The 27,290-nt window shown below is 44.7% G+C and overlaps 1 long non-coding RNA gene across 1 annotated transcript in view; it reads left to right on the top strand.

Annotated features, from left to right (window-relative positions):
- LOC128582285 (uncharacterized) overlaps nucleotides 1-27,290 on the top strand; it is a 40,764-nt gene that overhangs the window by 6,096 nt on the left and 7,378 nt on the right. The window lies entirely within an intron of this gene.

The raw sequence follows: 27,290 nt of genomic DNA, 5'->3' as shown, positions 1-27,290 counted from the left end.
CCAGGGGCACCCTTTCTGTTTGTAACACCCAAAAGTAAATGTTTTTAGGTATTTCCAAATTTCCCTAGGAGGGTGATACCACCCTTCCTCTCTGAGAACCACTGAAAGCCAAGTTGCCTTGTACGTCATTGCTTGTTCTTCAAGTGATCTCCTACGTCCCTTTCAGCTTTACTATTCAATACCTCTGTCTAGACATGAATGAATGAATAAATGAATGAAAAAAGTGGGGGAGGTCAGGATTAATTGCAGGCACAGGCAACACTTGGGAGGGCACATGCCTCTGAGATCACTGGGGACTCGGGACAGTGCCCACACGGAAGGACCCAGAAAACAAACTTCTTGTACTCCGCAGTTTAGCTCTAACCAGACCCTTTTGTGGTCTGTTAAGTGAAGCCTCTGCTTGCTCAATGGTAGCCTGCATGGGGGCAGAGGGAGGGAGGGGGGTGCATCAGCCTCGCCACCGTGAAGTGGAATACCACCGCCCTTGACGCTAATGCAAACCAGCTGCTGGCCGGCCCCAGCCTGTGATAGAACAGGCGGAATTCTTGGACACTGAGTTATTCTTAGAAGCATGTGCATAGTCCCCTGGCAGGGCTCACGGTGAACTGGCTGTTGCCAGCCCCCTGTCAGGATGCTGTGCCAGCAGACCCACGAGCGGTTGTTCTCGCTTATGAAAAATAACTTTGGGATTTTAATTTCAAATTACCCACAGAGATGGGCCCTGGATATGGAGAGTGGGGGTAAGGGCAGAGAGGAGAGTGGGACAAAGGGCAGGGAGTAGCATCAGAGAGCAGTGTCCATTCTTTCAACACATGTGCCTCCAGTGTCTGCTCTGCGGAGATGCTGGGAATCTCGCCGCCTCCAGACTCCCCTGGGAGCCAGGTGGACGTGGTGGACAGTGACCTTGCCCTCCACAGTGGGCGCTCCCACATGTACTGTGTGTTGAGTGCTTTTGTGTGCCAGGCCCCTTACATAGCCTTCATTTAGTCTTCATAGGAACACCTTGAGGTCAGTAGTGTGGCTCCTATTCCAGGAAACTCAGCCCTGGGGAAGGAGTCTGCCCAATGCTTCATGGCTATCAAATGGGAGACCCAGGATTTGAACTCAGGCCAGCTGACTTCTGCTTTATGCCTGTGCTGAGCACCAATTATATGTCCAGTCCAGGCAAGATATTGAGATTGTGGAGCCAAGTAAGGGGCTGCTTCCCATCCCTCGAGTCTCTCTGTTGCATTACCTATGGGCGGGATGGTGTATAGCAAGGAATTATAATGAGAGGATTTTTAAAGCACGAGATCAGAACTGCTGCTGAACTTCACTGGGGCACAGCAGGGACAGCAATGCAGAGAGGGGAGTCTTCCATGGCGGCCCCATGGAAGGTGATGAGAAAAAGGCCATGATGTGCCACAGCGGATGGTCCAGCGGTGGTGAGGGGCTCAGGGGACTGCAGCGCAGGATGTGCTGAAAAGACAGGAGATGAGAGGGCTGGAAGGGCGAGCAGGATCTGACCACGGAGGGCCTTGTAGGACAGAATAAGGAGCTGGAACGTTGTCCTGGAGGAACTGCACACTCATGTCCATTTGTTTTCATCACTCACATGCATTCAGTATATATTTTATTAAGCATCTACTATGTGCCAGGAACTTTCCATAGAAAGAATTTTCAGCAGGAAACAGGTGCATGATTTGTACTAGAGGGCAAAAAAAATCTATTCCTGTGTGGGAAAGTCATTAAGTCACAGTGTCCCAGTGGTGGCAGCTGGGAGTTTATGGGCATACAGGAGAGTATGGGAGACCTGTCCACCTGACAAACCCAGGGGACTAACTGAAGCTTGTTTTTTCTGGAAAACACCTTGATGAATGCATGACATGTCGTGAGAAGTGGCTGAAAGCATGTGTTGGTCTCTAGCACACGCGTGTACGTGTGATTCCATTGGCAGAATTCGGTGTCCATCAAGGACAATTTATGTTTGGTTCCAAACCTATTTATGTCAATCTCAGTTATTAATTACCTAATCCACTATTGACCAAAAAACAAGTTGCTCAAACATAGGGAACTGTGTCTATAAATATTGAGTGGAAATTTTTGAAAAGACTTCCTAAGGAGAACTGCTATTAATAAAAACAAAAAAGCTACAGAATTGGGTGTGGATGGGACAATGAAAGGATTGGGAAAAATCATAAAAGTCTAGCAGTTTCTGCACTGAGATTGGTGTACAAGGGTCTTTAAGTTTTTTTTGTGACTTCAAAGAAACTGATGCTGGAAACTGTAGATGATGCATTCTGGGTGTGGTTTTTGTAAGAAAGATGACAAGGAGCTGCAGTCAGCAGATCCATTCTCAAAGAAAAGCCTTGGCTCTACATCAAAAGAGTGGTGAGTGAATGTGCATTTGTATGTTTAAGTTAAAATTAAACAGGTTTGAAGTATGTACGTATCATCTCTTAGCTTTAAGTAAATTTTTATTGAAGTATAACATATGTAGAGAAAAGCACACAGATCTAAGAGCATAGCAGGGTGTATTTTTATTAAGTGAATACCCAACATTACCAGCAACCAGATCAGGAAATAGAACTTTGCCCCCATCCCAGAATCCTTCCTGGTACCTTACTCCAATCCTTACACACGCCTACCTCCAGCAGAACCCCTACTGTGACTTCTATCAGCATTAATTACTTTTGCCTGTTATACAAATTAAATCAAGCAGAATGTTTTTTGTTTGTTTGGGGCTTGACTTGTTTTGCTTGGCATTATGTCTAAGATCCATCTATGTTGTTCAGTGTAGCAATAGTCTGCTCAATCTCATTGTTGTATAATATCCTTTGCGTTGTGGAGTGGTACACAGTAAGCACTCAATAAATGATAGTCAAATAGAGATGTTAGTGACCTCTAGCGAAATAAAGACAACCCCTGGACAGCTGGCCACCATCTGGGTTCAAATGGTGCTTTGGAAGTGTTGAATTCCCAGATTTATCTATCCATTCTACTCTTAAAGGATATATATGTTGTTTCCAGTATCTGGCTGTTATGGAGAGTGTTACTGTAGACACTTTTTTTTGCAGTTTTTGGCCGGGGCCTGGTTTGAACCCACCACCTCTGGTATATGGGGTTGGCGCCCTACTCCTCGAGCCACAGGTGCTGCTCTAGTGTAGACATTGTTATACAGGCCTTCCGATAAATATAGGCATACATTTCTTTGGGGTGTCTACGAGGATAATTGCTGGGTTCTAAGTTGTGTGTGTGTGTGTGTGTGTATACATATATATAATGTTTGTGTGTGTGTATATATACACATATATGTTTGTGTATATACATACATATATATGCATACACACACACATAAATATTCAAGTTTAGTAGATAGTGCCAAAGACTTTCCAAAGTGGTTGTGTTAATTCGTGCTTCCACTTGTAAAGTATGAAAGTTCTAGGGGCTCCCACACCCTTGCCAACACTTAGTATTGTCTATGTCGTACCTAATATTAGCTGTTCTTGTGGGGGTAAAGTGGTATCTAATAGCTTTTGTTTGTTTTTAATGAACCTCTTATTATGGAATAATTTTCATAGGACAGTTGAAAAGACAGTAGAAAGAGTTCCCATGTAGCCCTCACTCAGGTTTCCCCACTCATTAACATACTACATGATCATAGGGTAATTATCAAAGGATTGGGAAAAATCATAAAAGTCTAGCAAGATTCTGCACTGCGATTAGTTTACAAGGGTCTTTAAGGTCTTTTCTGACTTCAAAGAAACTGATGCTGGAAACTGTAGATGATGCATTCTGGGTGTGGTTTTTGTTGTCCATTTAAAATTTTTTTTATTAAGTCACATACACAAAGATCATGAATAAATTTAGGCATATGTGGGGTACAATGTGTTGATTTTTTTTTTATACAGTCTGACGTAGTTGGTAGTTGGTAGTTACATCAAACCAATCAACATGGCTTTTGCCTCATTTACTTGATTATTGTGTTAGGACATTTATATTCTACACTTGACAGATTTGACTTGTACCCTTGCAGTATGCTCCATAGGTGTGATCCCACCTTTTACCCTCCCTCTATCAAACCTCCCCCCTCCCCTCCCTTCCCACTCAATTTCTCTCCTTTGTCCTGGGCTATAGTTGTGTTCTAACTTTCATAAGAAAGTGTGAGTAAATATGAGTTGGTTTCATAAAAGTACTGAGTACATTGGATACTTTTTCCTCCATTCTTGTGATACTTTACTCAGGAGAATATGTTCCAGGTACCTCCATATAAACATAAAAGAGGTAAATGCTCCATCTTTTTTTAAGGCTGCATAGTATTCCATGGTATATATATGCCACAATTTATTAATCCATTCATGAGTCAATGGGCTTCTTCCATGACTAGGCTACAACAAATTGAGCTGCAATGAATAATCTGGTGCAAACACCTTTTTTGTAAAGTGGTTTTTGGTCTTTTGGATATACTCCTAGTAGAGGAATTACAGGATCCAACAGCAGGTCAATTTTTAGATCCTGAGTGTTCTCCAAACTTCTTTCCAAAAGGAATGTATTAGTTTGCATTCCCACCAGCAGTGGAGAAGTGTTCCTTTTTCTCCACATCCATGCCAACATCTGTAGTTTTGGGATTTTGTAACGTAGGCTACTCTTACTGGAGTTAGATGGTATCTCAAAGTGGTTTTGGTTTGCATTTCTCTTATGACTAAAGATGACGAGCATTTTTTCATGTGTCTGTAGACCATGCACCTGTCTTCTTCAGAGAAGCTTCTGTTCAGGTCTCTTGCCCATAGTGAAATGGGACCACTTGTTCTTTTCTTATTAATAAGTTTGAGTTCTCTGTGGATTCTGGTTATCAGACCTTTGTTGGAAACATAACCTGCAAATATCCTCTTCCATTCTGAGGGCTGTCTACTTGCTTTACTTACTGTGTTCTTGGCAGTGCAGAAGCTATTTAGTTTGATCAGATCCCAGTAATGTATTTTTGGTATTGCTTCAATTGCCCTAGGGATGTGGTTTTTGTAAGAAAGACGACAAGGAGCTGCAGTCAGTAGACCCGCTCACAAACAGATGTTGGTACATTATCATGAAGTAAACTCCAGACTTCCTTTAGATTTCACTAGTTTTTTGTCATTGTCCTCTTTTTGTCCCAAGAGCCATTCTGGATTACCATGTTACATTTAGTTGTTACGCACCCCCATCTCTTTTGTGATGCTTTCCCAGTCTTTCCTTTGTTTTTAGATGGCATGATGGTCTTGAGAGATACTGGCAAGGCATCCTGTAGCATGTCCCCAACAGGGGTCTGTTTGATGTTTTCCTTCTGACTAGATTGGAGTTAAGGGTTTTTTTCCACATCCTTACCAACATCTGTAGCTTTGGGACTTTGTGATGTGGGTATTCTCACTGGGGTTAGGTGATGTCTCAGGGTGGTTTTGATTTGCATTTCTCTGATCATTAAGGAAGATGAGCATTTTCTCATGTGTTTTTTTGCCATTCTTCTGTCTTCTTGGTGGAAGGTTCTGTTCATTGCTCTCGCCCAGTGATTAACTGGGCCATTTGCTCTTCTCTTTCCCTACTTGCTCTTGCCCCTTTTGGTCCTGTCTTCCTCCTGGAGGAATGGGTTGCAGGGATGAGTTTACAAACATGTCCATCATTTGCATACTGGGACTGATGCTTCTCCCCAGGCTCCTAGGGCACTTGAATCAGCTAGACTGAAAGGTGATCAACCCATTCCTGAGGGTCTACTTGCTCCTTGTGGGCTAGGAGCCAGGATGAGGGGACTTAGATCTAGGATTTGGGCAGGGGCAGAAAGCGCTCTCTGCTCAATCATATCCCCCCTTTGGCATGACAGTGACAGTCTCCACAATGACTTCTTGTCTCTTTGGCTAAACAGGGTCCTTTCTAGTAGTGACCTTGCTGTCTCACCAAACCTGGCTGCAGAGGCATCACCAGAGCCAGAACACATGGACCTTTAAGTGCTCCATAACACATGTGGGGTCTAGATTGCAAACATTTCCAATTCCCCTCTCAGCTGGTTTTGTAGGCAATGCTGAATCTCTCTTTTCTGGATGCAAGGAGTCCTCTCTCATTCCTGTTCCCCCCTCCTCTCCTGGGTCCTGTCTTTATTTTGAATAACTCAGGCTGGAAGTAGTATTTTTACAACCTCCTGGGTCTCCCCTATCCCTCAGGTTGGTAAGCACCTTTGCCCAAGACTGGCCCCTACTTCTGAGAAGAGAAGCTACAGGATAAAGACAGATTGTCATCCTGCAGCATCACTTCACTGCATGATTTTCCTAAAATACTCCTCCTGACCAAGGCTGAGGATTGGCTGGAGTGGGTAGAATGTCAGAGAACTAACACTGGAGACTTGGATTTCCCCCCAAATGTTTGATTTTTTTAAGTCAGATTCATTGGAGTCTACTTTATATGCATTAAAATTCACCTTTTTTGGGTGTATAGTGCAGTGAGTTATAGCAAATGTATACAGTTGTGTAACTGCCACCCTAGTTGAGACACAGAATATTTCCATCTCTCTAAAATGTGCCACTGTGATAAAAATGTGTCAAATGGTTTATGAAGCAAGTGTATGATGCCCCATGATCATATCAATGTATACAGTTATGATTTAATAAAAAAAAAGATATCAAAAAAATAAAAATAAAAAAATAAAATGTGCCGAGGCCCAGCACCCTCTGTGCCTCCTTTGGCCCCCAAAGGGGCCTGTCTTTCACAGCACAAACGCCCCCTCAGAAGGCCCCAGGAGTCAGTTGGAATGTATGGCCATTAGGTCTCAGTGTCTTCTGGACAGGGGGCACTGGGCAGCATGAGCTGGAGATGTGTTGTCCAGTGCTGAATATAACTTTGCCTCAGGGATGAGGCTCTGGTGGAGTGTCAGGAAACTGATTCCTGCATCTGAACCGGAGCTGGGAGAAGTAGTAATCCAGAAGGTGAACCCCAGGAGAATCCCAAGGTTTGGGGCAGGGCAAAACCAGTAACCAAGATGCAGGAACCCAGCACCCAGCCTGGAGTCCAGGAGGTCCTTTGGGCTGTGTCCTCACCAATCTTAAAAGTGTCAGAATGTCCCTGACTGAAGGAATATGGGTTGGCATTAAGAAAGAAGGGACAAAAAGGGGCAGTCTGGGCGGCCCTGAAGGCTTGCTGATTTTAGATGGTGCATATGCTCGGGTGTGTGCCTGAGTGTGAGTGCGGTGTGCACACGTGAGTGAGCTTGCACATGTGTTGATGTGCATGTGAGTCTGCCTCTGTGTGTACGTGTGTATACGGGCGCATGTGAAATCATGGCAAGACCCCGCACCACCTCGAGACATCCCGGCTGACCCACCTTCTCAGCGGGGCAGGGAACTTGGGTCCGGGCCAGGCCCAAGCCTCTCCTCGGGGCGCTGGAGCTCCCTGCGCTGTCTCGCCGCGGAGAAGTCCGTGCTGGAGCCGGGCAGAGCGGCATGTGCGCGGGGCCGCGTGCCGGCTGCTCGCTCCCAGCTGCAGCAACCTCACATTCTTAGACGCTCTATGTCATGGAAACAGAGGTGAAGGGCTCCATCTGCTCTCCCGGTAACATAGGGGAGGGGGCACGGTGGCGAGAGACTCTCTTTCTTCACTTGGGGGGTGGGATTCTTTCAGATCCTGGAGTCGATGGTGATACTACGTCTGAGGAATTTTTCAAATCGTCGAGGTAGAAGAATCTGCTAGCTCCTTTCTGCAGGTGCTACTCACGGGGACTTGGTTGGAGGAGGGCGACTCGGCAGGTTATGTGTTTTTTTTTCTTTTTTGCAGTTTTTGGCCGGGGCTGGGTTTGAACCCGCCACCTCCGGCATATGGGGCCGGCGCCCTACTCCTTTGAGCCACAGGTGCTGCCCCGACAGGTTATGTTTTTAAGGAAGTTTGCACCAAGGAGAGAGAGCGCACAGTTTCTTTCCCTTAGCTGTTTGTTTCGTTGAGAACATGTTCCGTTAGGGAGCCCCTACTACGTGCTAGGTGGTGGAGAGGAAGCAGTGAACAAGCCGGAATGTCTCTGCTTCACCCTCCCCATAATGGGCCCTTTACAAAATGACTTTGCAGCTTCTTCCATCAAGATGTGGAACCCCAAATCCGCCCAGCCTTGAACCTGGGCTCACCTGTGACCTGCTTTGGCCAAGAGCAGGTGAGGAAATGGGGCTGTACCCATTGTGAGCCTAGGCCTCAGGAGACCAGATGCTTATCTTCCCTGCCTTAGAGCCTGGCCTCTGCCTGGTGAAGGAGCCCTGGCTCACCCTGCCAGGGGACATGAGCCCACGAGGAGAAGAGCTCATTTGTCCAAATTGAAGTCATCCTACACTAGTTGACCCCCAGACACGTGAGAGAAGCCAGCTTGGATTAGCAGTGATGTCTTCTCCACCTGCGGTTGACCACAGACACCTAACTGTGCCCGGGCGAGAGCAGCAGGGATGCTGGAGCACCCGAACACATGTGAGCAGAGATAAACCTTGATTTCTCACTGAGGAAGATTCTCTGCATTTACTGGTGGCTGGTGCAAGGCTCTGACTTTCTGGGGGCCCAAGAAGCCCCCCGGAAAATCCCCCTTGGGGAGACCTTCCTCTCTTCTTCCTCTCTTCCATCCCTGGCTTTAAACCATCACTCCACTCAACAAACACAGCTTCCTTTTTATAAATTAAAAAAAAGGCATATTGAAGAGACACAGCATGCTGTTTTGATATACATAGTGAAATGATTACTGCAGTCAAGCAAATCAATATCCATGTCTTTACATAGTTACATTTTTGTGTGTGTGGTGAGAGCACCTACAGTCCACTCTTCAGTAAATTTCCACTATATAATGCAATATTATTAGCCGCAAATTTTACTCTGTACGGATCTCTAGATTTAAGATGACTTAGCTAGCTGTGACTTTGTACCTTTTGACCAACATTTTCTCCCCCAGCCCAACCCCTGTCACTGTTCTACTCTTATTTTTCCGAGTTAGATTTTTTTAGATGCCACATCTAAGTATGATTATGAAGCGTCTGGTTCATTTCACTTAGTGTAATGTCCTCCAGTTTCATCCCATGTTGTCACAAATGGCAGGATCTCATAAAAGGCTGAATAATATTCCATTGTGTGTATATACTACAATTCCTTTATCCATTCATGGATAGGCAGATACTTAGGGCGTTTCAATATCTTGGCTATTGTGAATAATGCTGCAATGAACATGGGCATGCAGGTAACTCTTCAAGATCCTGATTTCAAGTCCTTTGGATACGTACCCAAAGGTGGGATTGTTGAATCATATAGTAGTTCTGTTTTTAATTGTTTTGAAGAATCTCCACATTGTGTCCCATAACAGCTGCACCACTTTACATTTCTATCGATAGTATACAATGATGCCCTTTCCCTAGCACCCTCATCAGCGCTTGTTATCTCTTGTCTTTTTGATAATAACCATCCTAATAGGTGTGAGTGATGTCTCATTGTGGTTTTGATGTATATTTCTCTGATGATTAGTGATGCTGAGCATTTTTTTCAAATACCTCTTGGCCATTTGTATATCTTTTTTGAAAAAAGGCCTATTCAGGTCCTTTGCTCTTTTTTGAATTGGGTTATTTTTTTTTTCTATTGAGTTGTGTGAGTTCTTTATAGGGCACCAAGACTATGAACTAGGTGAGCATATTGCTGTCCTCATGAAGCTTACATTCTAGCCAGGTGGACCTCACTATGTACAGACAAACAAACTTACACAGAGTTATCTGGGAAGCTTCTGGACCAGGTGAGTGCTAGGGGCTGAGGGATGTGGGGATGGAGGCTGGGCTGCAATGGTGGCCGTCAGCGTCTGCTCAGCACCTTGACCTCATTTTCTGGTTTCAGCATCCTGATTTTTTTTTTAGGGGAGTCACTTCTTTTCTCTCTTATGTAGTCATGGTAGGTAAAATCAGAGTGTTGGCCTCTACCTAGCCAGTAAGATCCTCCCTCTCTTGGGACTTTGAATTTTGAACTCAGGGATGCAAAAAAAATATAACCCAACAGTTGGGATGTCTCAGAATCCAAGGTGAGGAGTCACTTTTACTATTTAGACCCCTAAAACTGTCCAGGTCTCTGTCTTTGAGTAAAAATCACTAGTCTTCCTTTGATACTGTGAATTATCTGATAAGCTTCAAATAGATTCCTTTCCTGGGCAAACTAGCCAGAGTCAGCTTCTGTCATTTGCCACCAAAGAAATCTCCCTGTTTTGGTTGCTGTTGTGGGCCCTGATCAGCTGTGCTGGATACTTCCTTAGGTCAATGTCAATGGCTTGCTGGCTAAGAGTAGGGTCTTCAGACATTCTTACTGCTTTTTTTCCCTGTGTGCTCTAAAAATCTCATATACTCCTCCTAGAATCTTTTTTTTTTTCTGAATTGTGCTTTAGGGCAGGAATTAGCAAACTTTTCTGTAAAAGAGCAGCAGCTTTAAACAACATCAATGTGTTATCCTATGGTTTCCATTGACCAGGGTCTGAATATGGCTTATTTGGGTCCCCTGATCATGGTCTCACAAGGTTGCTATCAGGTGGGTGGCTGGGCTGCATTATCATCTGGAGGCTTGACATGGGATGCAGCCATATTCAAGTTTACAGGGTCATTGGCAGAATTAAGCTCCTGTGGTTGTAGGACTGAGGTTTTCAGTTCTGAGAACTGCCCACAGTTCTCTGCCATGTGACTCTCTCCATTGGGAGTTCATGTCTTAGTAGCTTACTTCTTTCAGGACAGAAGGAGAGTCTCTTCAGTCTGTTAAGATAGAGTCTCACACAAGTAACATAAGCAAGGGTGTGGTATCCAATCACCTTTGCCATCGTGTTGGCAAATTACATGTTCCACTCATACTCAAAGGTGAATCATTGGGGGTCACCTCAAAATATATCTGCTATATAAGGTGTGTTGCAGCTATTCAATCCTATCTTTGTATCATGACAGCAGCCATAGACAATATGTGAAGAAGTCAGCATAGTTATGTTCTAACAAAGTTTTATTTTCAGAAACAGGCTAAGGTCCAGTTTTGGCTCATGGACTGCAGTTTGTCAATACCTGACTTTTAGAATAATACTGTTGCCCTGCACCAATAGATTTTTTTTATAAGGATGTTATTAATGACCTTGATTAACATCCTTGTTATGGAAAATATTGGAATTAATTATTTTTCTAGTAGCTGTGCTTTTTTTTTTTGAACAATTGGCTGGTTTGAATCTCATTAACATTATGACTTATAAAAGAATTTAAGTAAAATATACTCCAAATTATATGACAAAAATTGTACTGAGCGCAGATGTTTGCATTTGATTGAATTTTCTTCTTTACCTTGGCTGCTAGGATGCTCAGACACACCAAAGTAGAACCATCCATGTCTAGTGTAAAGGACCTCATGGTGTACGTTTTCAATATTTTCTTTGCTCCTGGCTCTATTTAATGTTCTAGCTTTGGTTTCTCTTCTTTCTCTCTAATGTAATTCATGAGATCTCTTTCTGCATTGCAGTGTCTAAATCTTAAATCCTTTCTGAATAAGATGAGGGAAATGTTTTGTAAAAGAGTATTGCCCTTTAGTATGTATGTCACATGGGAATGTGAATAACCTCTATATTCAGATTAGAACAAACGGTAATTCAGTGGAAGGACTTTCAAGTTCTCCTCTTGTGATTTTAAATTTGGGGAGAGAATTGAAACATTCATTTATAGTGATATTACTGATTTCTTATTGATTTCAGGCCTTGGTTTATAGGGGAGGATTAATCCAGCTCACGGACACCACAGGCTTCACTGAGTTGCACCTGGATGAGGCTTGTCTGGGGCAGGAATCATGCTGTGTTTCTGGGTCCATGAGATCACAAGCTACATCTTACAAGAAGCCATTGTGCCTGCTTCTCAATGGTGATTTCATTTTGGGCCATCTCCCTCCAAGGTTTCTTGCAGCCTGAGAAGGCAGCTGTGGAATGGTTCTCCAGTGAAATCATCTGGCTCAAACCGCAGCTGTCAGCCTCACCTTGCATACCCAGGCCCCATCCTAACCTCCAGGGGCAAGCAGACTGCTGTAGTCAGCCCCAGTGCCTGTTGGCCCAAGCAGCCTGGAGTAGCTTATCTCAGGTGGTCTCCCTAGAGAAACCTGGCCCTTCCTAGGAGGCCAACTTTCTGAGATGGAGGGACTTTGGCTTCCCTTCTCCTTCAAGCCATGGATGCCCTGGAATGTTGGGATTTTCCTTGGAGGTCAATGTGAACTGCAGATGTGTTCATGACTGAAATGACTCCGAAGTGTCTTAACACAATGCTTGGCATTTAGTATGAATGAACCCAAAATGAGCTCATTTAGGGAAGACTGTATTAACATATGCTCCTGGCAAATAGCAGTTTCTTGTATCCAGCAAATATATACTGATTTGCCTAGAGAGGTGGTATAGGATGAAAGATAAGAGCAATAGCTCTACAGCCAGGCTGCCTGGTTCAAGTCTTGCCACTTATACTAACCAGCTGTGTGGCCCTGGGCACATTACCCGACTTCTTAGTATTTCCTTGTATGTAAACTGATGATTAAAACAGACTTTGAATCTCTGTTATGTCCTTGCTTTCTTTCTTGGTTTGCTCTCTTGATGTAGAAGCTGCAATGTCAAGAAGATGTGTGTGGTGAAAAACTGAGACCCCTGGCCAACAGCCATTTGAGGGCACCATCTTGGAAGTGCAAGGCCCCGTCAAGGCTTCAGATGACTGCAGCTTTGGTGGGCAACCTTACTGCAACCTCATGGACGACCTGATCTAGAATCACATAGTTATGGCACTTCTGGTTTCCTGATTCTCAGAAACTATATGCGATAATAAATGCTTATTGTTTTAAACTACGAAGTTATAGGGTAATTTGTTTTGTGGCAATAGGTAATTAATACATATTTTTTCATGTATAAGACAAACTTGACTTCTGCCATCATGGAGGTTAAATCCTAGTGGAGCATGGAAATGAATTAGCTGATGACTCTTATACAGCGTGGAAAACACCATGGAAAAAGCACAGGGTGCTATGGGAATATATGGGGTGGGTTCCAAGGTGGCAGTAGTCAGGAGAGGCTTCCTGTAGACTGTAGCACCTAAGTTGCATCTTGAAGGATGAGCAGAGCTGGTCAAGCAGGAGAGAGAAAGGAGGAAGAGCATTGTGGGAGAAGGAATAGTACATGCAAAGGCTGGAAGCAAGATATGGCAAGCAGTAGTGGGGGTTGGGGAGGGGAAAGTTGATATTGGCTCCGTGAGAAAGGTGTTTAGACTTCAAAGTGTATTAGGCAGGATAACACTGCATTTTAGGGGCGGCGCCTATGGCCCAGTGAGTAGGGTGCCGGCCCCATATACCAAGGGTGGCAGGTTTGAACCTGGCACCGACCAAACTGCCACAAAAAAATAGCTGGGTGTTGTGGTGGGCACCTGTAGTCCCAGCTACTTGGGAGGCTGAGGCAAGAGAATCGCTTAAGCCCAAGAGTTGGAGGTTGCTGTGAGCTGTGACACCACAGCACTCTACCAAGGGCAACAAAGTGAGACTCTGTCTCTTAAAAAAAAAAGTACTCCCCCCAAAGACTGGCATTTTAGAAATGTCACCTTGACTGTGGTGTGGAGAACAGATTAGAGTAGGACTAGAAAAAATGAGAACTTAACCATTTTTTCCATGTATTCTATGATCACATTATATTACGTTACCCGACATATGTAAACTTATTTTTCTTACATGGGGTTTACTCAATACATGAGTACACTTGCTTTATTTTAAGTGAAGACTTCTCATATTATTATACTCTAATATGGTGGAATAGTGCAATTAAACATACCTCAATTGATTTAACCAATCTCCTGTTGATGAGTATATAGATTATTTTTAATTTTTTGCTGTTGTAAATAATACCAGGGTTGATGTGAAAAGGGTCTCCCAGAATCCTGCACAGTGAGTTCTGTTTTCTGGTGTATTTTGGTGGGGTGTGCAGGGGCAAGAGTTTGGAGAGGAAGCGGCAGATTGAGCCTGAACTACCCAGTAGAGTAGTGACATCATCTCCGGTATTTTCAGAGACATTCCTGATTGGAGCATTCCACCTCGCTGGGGCTATATACGATGAATTTTTGTTTGGGAAACATTCTCAGCCCTCCATGCCATGAATGTCATGCTTCAGCAGCTCCAGCTTGCTTCTCATGGCTCACACCTGCTGTGCTGTTCTCACTTCCCACTTTCGTCCACGCTCACCATTGTGCCCGGAATGCACACCCTCCTTATTATCTGTCTATTTCCCTTGCATCATTTCTTTCTTTCTTTTTTATTTTTTATCATAGCTGTGTACATTAATGCAATCACGAGGCACCGTGCACTGGTTTTATATACAATTTGAAATATTTTCATCAAACTGGTTAATATAGCCTTCCTGGCATTTTCTTAGTTATTGTGTTAAGACATTTATACTCTAGATTTAGTAAGTTTCACATGTACCCGTGTAAGATGTACCATAGGGGTGGTCCCACCAATTACCCTCCTTATACCCATTCTCCCCCCTTCCTTCCCCTCCCTTTCCCCTTTTCCCATATTCTTAGGTTATAATTGGGTTATAGCTTTCATATGAAAGCTATAGGTGTTGGGCACTTTCATATGAAAGCTATAACCCAAATTAGTTTCATAGTAAGGCTGAGTACATTGGATACTTTTTCTTCCATTCTTGAGATACTTTGCTAAGAAGAACATGTTCCAGCTCCATCCATGTAAACATGAAAGAGGTAAAGTCTCCATCTTTCTTTAAGGCTGCATAATATTCCATAGTGTACACATATCACAATTGATTAATCCATTCGTGGGTCGATGGGTACTTGGGCTTTTTCCATGATTTAGCAATTACCTTGCATCATTTCTTTAAGATTTTTCTGAGACGTCTCCTTCGAGCAGGTTTTCCTAATCCTGGACCATCCCAGATTGGGTTGGGGTCTTCTCCTTTGTATACCCCTAGTGCCTTGTGCTTACTTCTATGCCTGACCTTAGTATAATACATCAAATCAATCATTTTATGGCTCTCTCCATAAAATGAGAGCTTCTCAATGGTAAGTGATCATGACTTAAAACACAAAACAAAACAAAACAAAACAAAACAAAACAAAACACAGTAACTCTATGACTTTATGTAATGACTGGAATACTTTGGACATTGACAAAATTGGACTGAAAGAATAAATGAATCAATGAACTCTACTGAAAAAGGCAAGTAGTTGGATTGTCCAAGAGATGGGATTTTGCTGGACAAAGCCAGCCCAGTTGGGCGAGGAAATTAAAACTGCCAAGAGGATGAAAGTGGTAGACCATGGAGTCTATGCTGAACAAGATGGAGGCAAAGGTGGTGGTGGGGCTGGTGGAGAGAAAGCAGAGGAACCAAGGACATGAAACTTGGTGGGTTTGTATGACAGGTGTGATGAGAGTAATGCCAGGACAGGACTGGTAGGTGGTGGTGGTTCTCAAACTTAGCATAAGATCATAGGGATTCATTAATAAGGCAGATTTCTGAGCACCTCTCTTAGCGATTCTAAATCAGTAGATCTGAGAGCTGTATATTTAACAAACACCCTGGGAAGTTCTCATTCAGGGGGTCTGTGAACCACTTAAGTATCCTTTCTGAAATGAGAGGCTTTGAGAGAAAGCAAAGGATTTCAGATGTGGAGATGTCCCTATTGCAGTCAAGGTCAGGTGTGGCCACAGGAATGCATCAAACTGGTTAATATAGCCTGTTTGGAACAGGATTGTGTCGAGGAAGATGAGGCTGAAGATCAAGGGACAGAGTGGAAAATTCCTGGGTATGTGACAGTCACTCAGCATGGTGGCAACACTTAGGGGAGGAAGGACTCAGCACCATGGGTCTGTCTTCCACAAATAAAGTACAATAACTAGAGGGGCGTTACATGATCTTCATGGTGGGGTGGAAATTTACAAATAGCAGTTCCTACGTGTGCCTACCTGACTGTACCATGGGGAGGGGCCACACCACTGTGTGTCTGAGAAGAGACCAAGACCTATAATTTTTTTTAGCCTCTTTCTTCACAGCATTCCTAAGGCTCCAGACCTGCCAGGGGAGGAGTGGCTCAAGGGATTGCAAAATGGCACAAAAGGCTACAGGAAAGACCACAGATAATAAAGGCCCTCTTTGAAAGGCTACTTGGATTTGAGAGTAGAGAAGAGGTTCTATTGGCATCAGTGGATCCCACCATTTAAATGGTGTCAACAGAAACCATCCTTGGTCAATAATCTAAGCATCTCAGCTCTGGCATCACTGGAGTTTCAAGGTACTAGTCAACCTTCCTGTAGATTCTAATCAATCTGGGAAATAGACATTAGTGATAAATAAAGATTCAGATTCTACTTTTATTTTATTACCTAGAGGTGAACTGGATGATATGGCTTAGAAGTGGGGCTGAAATTGGGCTTTCTACTTCTGCTGCCCCAAATCTGTGCCTCCCTATGAGGTAAATTTGGTTTGCAGAGCCAATCTTGCCCAGCAGCTGCATCCTGGGGGACATTGTCCTGCCCCAACCTCACCCACTGCAGGAGAGTGTGGATGCAGAGATCCCGTCCTGGTTAATGCGGCTCAGTGAGTGAAAGGCTCTGTCCAGATCACCAAGGAATCAGATTGTCCTTCCTGCCCTAAGGAGGCCTAAGAGGGGATGAAGAGGATGGCTCTTGGATGAACCTAGGGTATTTGAGAAAATTCCCATTTTTAGAGCAAATTGTATGTGGGGAGAAGAACGTAGCCCCTCCGATGATTCGAACTGCAGGAGAGATGCCACAGGTTATTCCAGAGAGGAAGCCAGAACCTCAAGACCAGGGTCCTATAGGGTGGGAATTTGTGAGGCTTCTGGGGTTTCAGAACTCCCTAACATTGCTATCAACTGCTTGATTTCTTATAATTTTTTTTTTCACCAGTAGAGGCTTTAATAGGGGAAGATCTCAAGGCCCTGTTTTTGGGTTTAGTGATCATAGCATCCATGAGACTGCCTCTTCCCATCCCTGATGATGCAGAGTGTCACTGACCGAGGGCTCTGAAATCCATTGCAGTGTTTGCACCAAAAATTTGTGCCTCCCAGATGGCTCCCAGACAGCTAGTGGACCCAATGACAGGGGTCCTTAATAAGACACAGGTTTCTCCTGACCAACTTTGGCTTGAGGACTCCAATAGCCTTGCAAAGTCTTCTTAGATAGCTTGGACCTCTAGGACACTTCCACTAACCCTTCATCCCTCTCACCTTCACTCAGGGTCAGACCTGCTCTGTGGCCTGCTGGCTTCTAGCCTCACTCAGCTCTCTTTCTATTTATCTCTCACAGGCATTTCTTCTAAGAAAATTCTAATACGTTTAATCCTATGTTAATAACTTTCTTGGAGAACCCAGACTAACGCACCAAGCGGGAGGAGTGTGGTGGCCAAGGACATTTATGCTACTGAATGAAACCTCAGGGAGTGTCAGCTCTGAAAAATTCAGGAAAGGCAACCAAACCACTGGTTGTCAAGATCAAAGATGTTGGACAATGAGAGTCTATGCAGCATGGACTACTGCTAGGCAGGATGCTTCCTCGATCTCTGGAAGCCCCTGATGGATAGAGCGGAATCTGGTGCTTGATGAGATTAGTCACTGGACTCTGATTCTGCAACTCCCAGAGGGAAATGCTCAGGTGAAGATACAAGACTCTCTGGGCTCCACTCCCCTGCTCGTTCTGCTGTATCAAGCTACCTGAAGGGGGGACATGCTTCTTAGGATGGAGAAGCGACTAGGAGGCTTGACTAGTACCACTCTCGAGTATCATTTGGGAATACTGGTGTCTGTAAATATCCCCAGAGGAACTTCTCATTTTACGCCACTTCTGTTTAATGTGGTCACTGAGCACTTAAAACTGGTTTTTCTAAGGCCCCTTAACTCAGTTCAAGATCAGAGTTAACAGACCCTGTCATGGATAGGATCAAAGTCATGGTCAAATGGCAGGTTGGTACACACATTACGACCTGCTGCCAGTGAAAGATTCTCTTTCTCTCTTTCATCTCATTCAGCTAGACAGGTCAACCCACCTTGGAACGTATCCCAGAGCTGCCTGCTTCTCTCTGTTGCCACTGTCCATGCCACTGTCTCCTCTAACCTGCAGGAGCCTCCTAACTGGACCCTCTGTTTCCATTCAGCCCCTTCCGGGCTGTTCTCCACATACAACCACAGAGAGCTCTAAAAATGAAATCAGATCATAGTCCTGCTGTCTCTCCCCACCAGGACACTAACTCCACAGAAGTAGCCCGCTGTCTGTCTCTTTTGACTCTGCACCTTGGCATGGACAGCAGGTGCTCAGTAAAGATCTGCTTAAAGAATAAGGCTCAATCAGCAATGGAAGTAGAGTGACTCTAAATGGAGATGTAAGTTGATAGGGAAGAGGTGATTCAAGCTTTTGTGGTATGTGCAATGCCACATTTTAAACCCATTTGCTCCAAGAAGAAACCTTTTCTTTGCATTAAAATTGAGCTTGAAGAAAGAATTTATTAGAAAAATGTGAAAGATTGATTTAAGACAGGAAGGACTTCATGGACATGTCTCCAATCAGGGTTATATCAGGGAAATTAGAAGGGAAAGGAAGGGAAGAAACATTCAGTGGAGATATACCAGAGGCCAGACTGGGTTGGGGTCATAAAAATAACAACAATGGGGTGACGCCTGTGGCTCAAGGGAGTAGGGCACCAGCCCATATGCCGGAGGTGGCGGGTTCAAACCCAGCCCTGGCCAAAAAATGCAAAAAAAAAAAAAAAATAATAATAATAACAACAATGGTATCTGCTGTGGGCTTACTCATTGGTACTGTCCCTGCTAAACTTGTGTCATTCCTTATGTCAATTAATCTTCACAATGACCTTCACAATGGTCCTTCACAAGGACCCCGCTGTACTTGCAAGAACTCAGTTAAGGAGCTAAAGCTGGTGATAACTAGAGCTGGGATTTGAACCCTGGTCTGTTCGATTCCAAGCTGTCCATCATGCACCTTGCATATAATCCACACAGCCTCCATTCACTGTGTGTTCCCCAGGGCCAGGCACAGTACTGAGGTTTCAGGTAAAGGTATATTCAACGGCCAGGATTGGAACCCAAAGTCTATGCTTTTCACCTTGGCCAGTCGGCCTATTGAATTGCTTTGGGCATCCTTTGTTTTTGGTTTCTGGTTTGTTCTCTGGGGAGAAGATACTGATGCAATTGTGTGATTGTCTTACCTGCTGGCCGCAAGCCAAAGGCCTGGGAAGGGTTTTGCCAATTGATGTTTTTTGTTCAGCACTGGAATAATAACTGCCATTTGCAAGGCGACCTCCGATGTCTGTTACCACCCTGCTGACTTTCCGATGTACGCAGTAGAGTGCAGGGTTGTGCTGTTGGTCCTGGAGTCAGACAGAACCAGGTTTGAATCTGGCTCTATCACTTACCAGTTCTGTGGCAATGCCTCTAGAGGCCTCTCTTTGCATATCTGTGCATGCAGAACACAGCAAGTATTTTTTAATTTCAGATTAATATGAACAGAACCTTCTTTGAAAAAGAAAACATGGGCAACAAACATGCATCAGGCAAATGCAAATCAAAACCACTCCGAGGTATCATCGAACCCCGGTGAGAATGGTCCACATCTGCAGATGCCGGCAAGAATGCAGGGAGAGGGGAACACTTGACACTGCTGGATTAGGATTGCAAACTAATACAGCCTTTTTGGAAAGAAGTATGGAGAATCCTCAAAGAACTCAAAGTAATCTTCCATTTGATCCTGCAATCCCATTACTAGGTATCTACCTAGGAGAAAAAAATATCATTTTACCCTAAGGACATTGGCACTTGTATAAGTTAACTCTAGATCCTCAAAGTTTGGTCCGTGTACTAGTGACATTTGCATTCCCTGGGGGACTGGTAGAAAAGAAGACTGGTGGGTCCCTCCTCAGACATCTTGAATCAGAATCTAATTTTTCACAAGATTCCCAGTGATTTGCATGCATGTTAAAATTTGAGAAGCGTATGAAGGCTCTAGGTCATTCATGGTCAAAAACAAACACTCCTCAATGTCGTGAATGTTTAGCTTTTATAAAGAATGGGGCTTTCATCCGTCCTCTGTGTGTGAACCTGCTGTCAGCATGCTGCTAGAAGAACAAGAGGCTGGAACAGCAATAAGGAACGGTAAATCTGGATGCTCAGTAGAAGCCTAATGGTCTGATAACTTTGGGAGGCTACTTGGAAAATGTAGCCTCCGTGATTTAATGATCTTTAACTTAAAGGCATTAGAAATATGCGAAGTGAAACAGTCACTTTCACCAAATGGGGTTAGAATTTGGTTGAAATTTCATAGAAGCTCCAAAAACTGGAGTCAAGTGTACTGATGATGCATCCAGTTGATTTCTTTCTTGAGACTGAGACAGACCTGGGGGTCCCTGCCCGGCTCTCCTTGCTGTGGTTTAATCTAATTGACAATCAGATCAGCACACAGGGGAGAGTAAGGAATCATTCCACTAATAAGCTCTCTGCCCTCCTGTCTTTGGAAGAATGTTGGCTGACAGGGACACAATTAAAAGGGGATTGATTTATTGAGTTGGAATGTTCTGGCCCCCCTAATCTCAGCAGCTCTCTGCTTCATGCAATCACCATTTCCAAACAAGAGTCAGCCTACACAAATGAAACCGTCCGGGGAGACAAAGCCGCTCTTAGTTTACCAAAGGTAGCTCAGCCCAAGAATCCCATAAAGAAAAACCACATGAAAGAAGTTCTTTTCTGCACAAGGACCTGGATAAGGGTCTGGAATTCAGCAGGGAAGGATGATCTAAACAAAAAGTAAGCAGTGGTAATGAAAACTGTTAACCTTGGCTCCAAGGGGGACAGGGTTAAGGGGAGTGAGTGGGCAAGGAGCCCTGCTTTTGTCTTTTATATAATGAAACAGTAAATTTCTGTTAGAAATCACAGGATCATCAAGTATCTGGAATGTTGATGGGGATGCCGGTGGGATTCAGGGGAAGAGCAAAGTCCGTGGATTAGAATTCAATTCTCCCTTTGAACTGTTTCATTGAACAGATGTGTTCAAATCTCAGCTGTGTGTATGCCTAGAATTATTTATAATTGTTGGGGATTTGAGGGGACCCTCAATAAGTAGCACCTTTCTTTTCACCAGAGTTCTGCACTATTTGAGTAGTAAAACAAAAGACCTGGCAGATGGAGACAGGAATGCAGCATCATTTTTGTTACTGATGTAGTAAATGCTGGAAAATATAGCTTATTTCTGTGAACTGGTTTATTTCTTGATACTGAACTCTCACCTCCCTGGTCACTGCAGCTCTAGAGCACAGGCCCTGTGAGACGCAGTGTGTGGAAGGGCAGAGGAATAACCTCTTTGCCACCGTCTCACTCCTACAAAGAGAAAAGGAAGGGGCTACATATGCCCGATTTCTCTTTCCAAATTTATTAGACTGAAAAAAAAAATCATTTTCTCCTTTTAAGGCAGTAGTTCTCAACCTGTGGGTCATGACCCACAGGCACTGTATTAAAGGGCCGTGGCATTAGGAAGGTTGAGAACCACTGTTTTAAGGGGATACATGAGGGAGCGAGAAACCAGTAGGAAACTGGGATCTCGCCCGCTCGTTAGGAGGGATCTTTCCTCGCTCATAATGATAGGAAGGAGCACCCTTCATCCTCACACTGTTTTGAAATATAACAGTAATGATAATATAATAATAATAATGACAAAAGTTATAATTTACGAAGTATTTACCCCACTCGGATTCTGGGCAGAATATCCCATCTCATTTAATCTTCACAACAACACACAGATAATTTTATTATTATCTCTCTGCAACAGATGAGAACACAGATGAGTCAGAAACATCGCGTAACTTGTCCGAGGACACGTAGCTAGGAAATGGTAGCTATGGAACAAACACAGACTCCAGAGCTGGAATTATGCAGCAGACTCTGCTCTGTTCACTGAATGAATGAATGAAGCAAATGAATGAGTGAATCAGTTTGGGATCATGGGTCTAGAAGCCTGGCCTGGTTTTCCTGTCAGCCCGTCTAGCCCAGAGGGATTTTCCCTGGAATGTTCTGTGCTGCGAGACCAGGCCAGGCCAAGAAGTGTCCCAGCAGGTGGATCCCACAGCTGGTTCTTCTGCTAGGAGCCCAGAGTCTGCTGGGGGCAAGAGCAAGGTGTCCTGCTCTGTCTACACGGGCACAACCATCTTTTTCACTTGGTCTCTGATGTGCATTCTAGATTGGCCAGTATCCTTGAGGGTCTGAAGGCCTTCTAGGTAACCAGCAGCCTAAACACAACTAGCCCAAGGAGCACTTCCCCAAGGGGTAGCGTAAGCCCATCTCTGCCAGAGATAGAAATCTGCGGATCACGGCTGAGTACGGCCCACGGAGGCTGTGGCTCAGCTCTACTTCCTGGTGGAAATGTCCCCTTCTTCCGTGCCACCACTTTTCCAGCCATCCATCTTGCCACTGGGCACTAAACACAAAACAGAGCTCCTGAGACCTCATTTCCCCCACTTTTCCTTAACATCGTGTGATTTATTATTTATTTTTTTTTTTTGTAGAGACAGAGTCTCACTGTACCGCCCTCGGGTAGAGTGCTGTGGCGTCACACGGCTCACAGCAACCTCTAACTCTTGGGCTTACGCGATTCTCTTGCCTCAGCCTCCCGAGCAGGTGATTTATTATTGAATCCTTGGAGCAGCATCCAAGCGAGGACCCTTCCCTTCTCCGGGTATCCGCTTCACACTCATGGTGCTGCCACCTGGGCCTCTTCTCTCCTTCCCTGTCCTCCCCTCCCTTGCACTGACTTCTCTTAATCTCTTTCATTAGAGCCTCCTGTCACTTGCAATTTCCCCCAGTTTCTTTCCTTTACCTCCACCCTCTTTCCCAGGCCCCCCTTGCCTTCTCAGCTTTCTTTCCAAAGATGCTGTATTTCTTTTTTTCCTTATTTGGTCCAGGGTGACCTGACAGGGTGGCTGAAGCAGCAGATTGGGGACAGAAATATGTGCTAGCTCTCCACAGGTTTTTTTTTTTTTTGAATGGGGCATTTGCAATTTATGGAATTTAGTGGAAAGGTTGAGAATGTTCCCCTTAAAAAATCAACCTCCCCAGATGAAAACTTTTGGTGCTCTTTTTTTCATTGTCATCCAGGTCTCCACACGCGCCCATGCATAGAAGACTGTTCTGGTCTCCACACGCGCCCATGCATAGAAGACTGTTCTGGAAGGGGCCTCCAGAAAGATGCCTGTCTGGTGCAGACCATTTTTACATGAGCCTGATGAAAATTGGTTTCATGGACAGTGGAAAACACCATGTCCTTTTGTCATTTTTTGGATTTTGTCTCAAGGAAGTGATGTCAAAATGCATGGATTGAATGGGGACGAGACTAAGACAGAGTTAGGCCAAGGTCCATACACATTCAAATCCCTCCAAGGAGAGGTGTCTGTGGACATCAAAACAAGGCAAAGCAACATTGACTTCTTAGTTGAAACCTGAAACTTCAGTGGATCTAGGCTCTAACCCATGGAGATTTCCTTTCATTTATTTATTTATTTATGTATTTAATCATCACTGTGTACATTTTTGGGGTACAGTGTCCTGATCTGATATACGATGTGGAATGCTTACATAAAACTGATTGACATAATCATCACCTCATTTACTTAGTTGTTGTGGTCAGACATTTATACTCTGCTCTTAATAGATTTGCAATATACCATTGCGTTGTGCACAAAGGGTGAGGTCCTCCCCCATTGTCTTCCCTCTCTCTCTTTTTCCCTTCTTCTTTCTGGACTATAGTTGTGTTTTACCATTCGTATGAATGTGTAGGTGATTATGTTTGGCCTCTTTGGAAAGAAGTGTGGAGAATTTTCAAGGAACTAAAAGTATAACTACCATTTGATCCTGTAATTCTACTAGGTATCTACCCAGATGATCACAAATCATTTTACAACAAAGATATTTACACCAGAATATTTATTGCAGCCCAATTCATAATTGCCAAGTCATGGAAACAGCCCAAATGCCCATCAACCCAAGAATGGATTAACAAATTGTGCTATATGTATACCATGGAATACTATGCAGCCATAAAAAAGGATGGAGACTTTACATCTTTTATGTTTACCTAGATGGAACTGAAACATATTCTTTTTAGTAAAGTATCTCAAGAATGGAAAAAAAATTATCCAATGTACTCAATACTATTATGAAAACAATATATAATCACCTACACATTCATACAAATGAGATTTCCTTTCTTAAGCTCAGTAGCCCTGAAGGTATCTGTAAAGAATGCCATGATACCCCCAGACCTTGTTACTGGGCTGGTGCATCCACAATCCAGGTGCTCCAGGTGTTAACCTGCTAAGGACTCAGCTTCCCCCTTCTCTGGAGATTTTTCTTCACCCATAGGAGTCACTGCACTGAGGAGAATAGGTTTCCTCCCTAGTGTTCCGGCAGCCCGAATCCCATGACTAACCGATAGGGGATACAGAAGGACATCCCCTGTTTCAAAGTGGGATCAACTCTGTGGCACAGTCTACACCCCAGAGCTCCCTGTGGGATCAGATGTAAGTTGGACCCTAGCTGAGACCACACTGGGACTCAGTTATTCCCTTTACTGGCCTGCTTTCAATAAGTTGCGCATACCCAAATCCTTGTCTCAGGCTCTGCTTCCAGGCAACCAGATCTAAAGCTGACTCCAATGCCCCACCAGTGTCCAAACCTGAATCATGGGCTTTTCCATACAGGGTGAGGAAAGATCCTAAGCTCTGAGAGAAGCAGAAGAGATGATAGTGGAAGATGTACACCCAGTGCTGGAATGGTCTAGACCTGTGGTCCCCAACCTCCAGGTCCCAGACTGGTATTGGCGCACTGCAGGGGGTGAATGAGCGAACAATCCCTTCTGATTGCTTGTATCAACTGCCTGAGCTCGGCCTCATCTCAGATCAGCGGTGGCATTATAGTCTCCTAAGAGCATGAGCCCTACTGTAAACTGACACATGATGGATCTAGGTGGTATGCTTTTTGTGAGAGTCTAATGCCCGATGATCTGAGGCAATGATGCTAACGCTGGGATCATCTGTTTGCCAGAAAACAAGCTTAGGGCTCCCACTGATTTCTGCATTATGGTGAGCTGTATAATTATTTCATTAAGTATCATAATGTAATAATAATAGAAATAGAGTCCACAATAAAATGTAATGCACTTGAGTTATCCCCAAACCAACCTCTCCCTACCCTGGTCTGTGAAAAATTATCTTCCATAAAACCAGTTCTCAGTGCCTAAAAGATTGGGGATGTTGGTCTAGACCACTTGAGCCAGGCTTGCTGGAGCTGCTATGGTGGGAGAGTGGCAGGTTGGTGTCACTACCCATTGGCAAGACTGAGAATGAATGTGGGAGGGAGAGGGCCGAGGAAGAGGGAAGACCTTTTCTGAAGGGAGCTGGGCTCCAGGTCCTTAAGAAGAACCAGTAGTCTGCCTAGAGGTGGAGGGGAGTGCACGTGAATTCTCTGCAACTAGGGAAGGAAGTGAGACGCCGAAGAGACCCCCACTGTTTCTTCCTGACCTTATAGGCAGGCCCAGTGTGCTCCACCTCGTCTGTCATAAGCTTTTCTTCCCTTTGGGGCTGGGGTAGGGTGGATGAGAGGGGATGGAGCACAGGCATGTCAGGAGGGAGGCGGTGTTTTTCTCCTGCCTTACCCACATCTGCCACCCTGCCTCATCTCGCTTCTAGCTGCCAAGTCCTTCACACTCTCCTGTCTCTTAGCCCACAGCTGCCTTTTGCTTCTCTCGGCTTCTCTTTTGCTTTCCTGCCTGGCCCAACTTCTTGGCTCTCGTTCAACAAATATTTACCAAGTGCCTAGTCGGGGCCAGCCGCTTTTGCAGACACGGGGAATGACTAGCATGTAGCTGCTCTTGTTCACTGCCAGTGGGGAAAGACACCCTATAAGCAGCTGATTAGGAAGGATGAAGCTAGCGGTAAGGGCCATGAAGAAGATGAAGTAAGAGAACCATGTGCTGGCCACGCCAGTGCTTGTCGGTTTGTTAGGCTGTCTGCCCTGCAAGGGTGCCAGTGCTCTGGGGCAGAGGTCTCAGCTGACATCTCTTTGCTTCCTCTGAGGCACCTGATCCAGCGTCTCACCCATCATAGGACATCAGCACAAATTTGTTGATTTCTGGACAGCAATTATACTCAGGCTTTCCCCCTCTGCGCCAGCTTTAGGTCTAATGCCCTTTGCCTTGAACTTCACTCATTACATGATTCCCATGTGGTGGAGCAGGTGTGGTCTCCGAGGGCCTGTGTTTGAGACTCGGTTGACTTGCTGGTGTGTGACCTATGATGAGCCTCGAGTGTCATAGCCTCAGTTCCCTTCTGGGCAAGACAGGGAGGGTGAGAAGGCCCATTTGAAAGGATTGTAGAGGATAGAATAAAAGGATCTGTCCTCTGACAGGAGGGTGATGGGTCACAGTCATTAGCATCAAATGTGTGACCAGCCTCATTGGATCTACAAGGAAGGTGGGACCCAAGGCCCTGGCTACCTGGCTAGCTTCATGGCAGCCTTGGCCATCAGTTTTGGGCTTTCTCAAGGTCCTGAGCACAAGACTTCAGGAGCCATCACAGGCAGATGGCAGGAGGAGGGCCCTCTCCAGTCTCCTGCTGTCACAGGCTGGGATTCATCTTTCTCTCCTCAAACTGACGTTTCCCATGTCCTCATCTTTCTCTCCTCAAACTGACGTTTCCCATGTCCCTATTTCACTCCTTACAGGGGCTTGAAACCCCAGATTCACCTTTGCTTTTCTCTTTCTCAGGTGGGACACTCGATGTAACACAGGGGATGACTGTGGTTGCACTGCGGGGACAGGCAGGGGTACCCAGGGAGATGGAGGAACACAGTATGTCCTGCACAATGTTTTTCTTCCTGGGATTCTCCAAATCCTCAGTAAATATGATGTTATTGAGGCAAGAGGCCTCTCTGTGGAACCATGGAAGGTACTTTATAGATCTCTGGTGTCCCAGGTGACCCAGAAGTGGGTGAACCAAAGAGGCATGAGGAGCTCCCCTGTCAGCTACCTGCAGGGATTGGAAGAGGGTCTGTTTCCCATGAAAGGTGAAGGGTGCCATTTTTTTGCATGGTGGCTTGGGGGAACTCAATTGGCATCTGAGATAAGTTTTTATCCTGTCTGACAGATTGTTGGGGGCAGAGCCCTAAAATCTTTGTGTTGGGAGTCTTGAGTTCAATGCCTGGCACAATGATTGTAGATTTAAATTGAGATACTCAGAGGCAGGT

This window comes from Nycticebus coucang, chromosome 3, assembly GCF_027406575.1.
Source record: "Nycticebus coucang isolate mNycCou1 chromosome 3, mNycCou1.pri, whole genome shotgun sequence".
Classification (NCBI taxonomy): Eukaryota; Metazoa; Chordata; class Mammalia; order Primates; family Lorisidae; genus Nycticebus; species Nycticebus coucang.
Note: the sequence above shows the minus strand (reverse complement) of the source record. Positions and strands in the feature narration are given on the sequence as shown.